This window comes from Convolutriloba macropyga, chromosome 10, assembly GCF_964194025.1.
Source record: "Convolutriloba macropyga chromosome 10, txConMacr16.3, whole genome shotgun sequence".
In the NCBI taxonomy this organism is placed as follows: Eukaryota; Metazoa; Xenacoelomorpha; order Acoela; family Convolutidae; genus Convolutriloba; species Convolutriloba macropyga.
In genome coordinates, this window is record NC_134477.1 from 51,464,747 (window position 1) to 51,467,293 (window position 2,547).

Consider the following 2,547-nt stretch of genomic DNA (forward strand, 5'->3'; position numbering starts at 1 on the left):
GTTTATCTTAATAAAAATTTTTTGGTTTATCTTAATAAAAATTTTGGGTCCTTCCCATTATAGCCCCCCCCCCTCCCCCAGCTTAGCGGTCAGATAACCTATAGCCCCCCCCCCCAATCATGATAATTATTATACCATAATTGGGGGCTCTGATTCATGGGGGGCTATAATGGGAAAGACCCTAAACTTTCAAGTTATGCCACGAATTGTATGTGTTTCAAGTTCCGGAAGTGATATCAAGATCCTTCATGTTTTATCAACGGCATCAAGTTTCATTTCAATGGGATCAACGATGAACCCTGAATCTATCGCTTCCACTTAAAACGTGCAAAAACATTGTGTTTGCTAAAAAATTATCAAGTAGGTAATTGGAAATGTTTCAAGCCGTGTTTGTTTATTCATTTATAAACCGAAAATAAACATCATGTTCATCTGGCACGCTAATGATTTTTTTTATTTTAAAAATTACAGGAAAATATCTACTAATGTCATTTACGTTTAGAGACACTCGGACTTTTAGTGTTAAACGGAATCAATGGATTTGATTAGAGGGAAGTATCATCAAAATCGAAAATGATACCAGTTTGACCGGTGCTCGGATAAACTTACCAGATGGCTATTGTAAGCGCTTGTGTCTGATCCCAGGTTGAGGTGCCAGACCGAAGCCGGAGATGTCCAGACCGAAAAGAACGCACAAGGGGGGTGTCATGCGTTCAAAATTACACGGTCTGGAAAAAATTACACGGGAGCTATAATAGGAACGAGCCCAAAAAACAAGCATTGATGATTACGACTCGATGCAAAGAGTTTCTTCTCGAATCGTTTTAGTATTTTGAGTGAGGTTTTGAGGTAAGAAGGATAGGATATCTCCATTTATACTCATAGTAAGAACTGAAAACAGAAACTTTTATGAGTTCACTAGCAACTGAATACATCCCCATTTAAGTTTCTTTTATTATCAGACCAAACCATGTTAGGTGTACCATGTAATTGCACCATGTAAGGTGTACCAAAATTCGGTCGCTTCCGTTCACACATAACTGGATTGTTAGTAACTAAATAGATGAAAGCGAGAGATTATTAGCCAATCAGAGTCGAGTATTCAAATACGTATAGAAATTGTTCCAATTTACGTACAAAGCTCGGAAAAAGTGCAAATAACATAATTTCAAGTAAATCTAATCATAAGACCTATCAAATGAGACATGATTCGGCACAATAATTTTCGGGTTTTTAGATTTATTGGTACAATTATTAAATGGTGACTGGCATTGAACTGATTCGTGCTCAGACAAAATACCGGCCAAAAGAGCATCAAAAAATTGTTGTTTAAAAAACCACTTGTTGCTATCTTCGATGAGTTAATACGTTGATATGTTCGCCGTAATCTACATACGTTGTTCTTATACGTTGCTACCGATGCCTATACGTGTTGCCGATAATACGTTACTTAATGTTATTGCTCCTTTATCTCGTTATTTTACATTGCTTCATGATCAAAAAAAGGACTGAATTGAGCATCCGAAAGAGTGGTTTTACACCTTTATATGGTGCCGCTCCGAGTTTACGAACACCCATTTCCTTGGTAAAGCCTGTGTTGACTCTATGTTTTGGCGGTATCTAAACAAAAATTTCTTCCAATGCGTTTTACCTGTATTCAGTGTTGTTGGAATCAGTATAACTTCTACACAATAATTGACAGCAGAATCAACTTTAAAACGAAATGAAAAAAGAGTCAACTTGAAAAAGAGTAATTGACAGTAAGAGACTAGCGGTTGGACAAAGTCGCAACGTCATCCGGACTCGGCCCAAGAACAAGGATCCAGCAGTCACTGAACAACTCACGGATATTCGCAAGGCGCACAAACAATTAGAAAAATTAAAATTGGACGGGTTTACTGATTACGATTTCAAACCGGATTCTAAGCCATCATAGTGGTAAAAATAGAAGGCTGCTCAATTCACCAGTGAACAAATTGTGGGTGGGGAGGACTGGACAGAGAAGGAAGTCCATGCCGGGGTTACAAGGATGCAAAACATGATTAAAAAAATTCACAGTTCGTCCATCATCTATGAGGAAATCAAAGACTGTAAGACAGAACATCTAAATTTTTTCTCGATATATCTCTATTTGAATTTTAGACGGCAAGTAACCCAATCCCCTGAATTTTGATATTGAATGTTGTAGTCGAATCCAAAATTTTCTGGATAACTGGTCACCAATAAACCCCACAGTTGAAGTTTTTGAGTTTAAAAAACATCAAGGTTCGGAGTTTGATCACAGCTTCTAATATTCACTAATACTTTTCTGCCAGATTGTAAAGAAAGCCAAGAAGTACTATCTTGACAAGTCTCAGCGAAAAAAATTATTTTTTGGAGAAGGGAGCTGAGAAAGTATTTTAAGAGCAAAAAACATCGACTTTGAAAATTTTTAGTCGAAAGTCGGGAAATTCAGACAAATTGATCCATTATGGTCACATAGCAAAAATTAACCTCAGATATGAGAAAAAATGTCAGGACATAATGCTAAATTGTTCAATTTTGAAA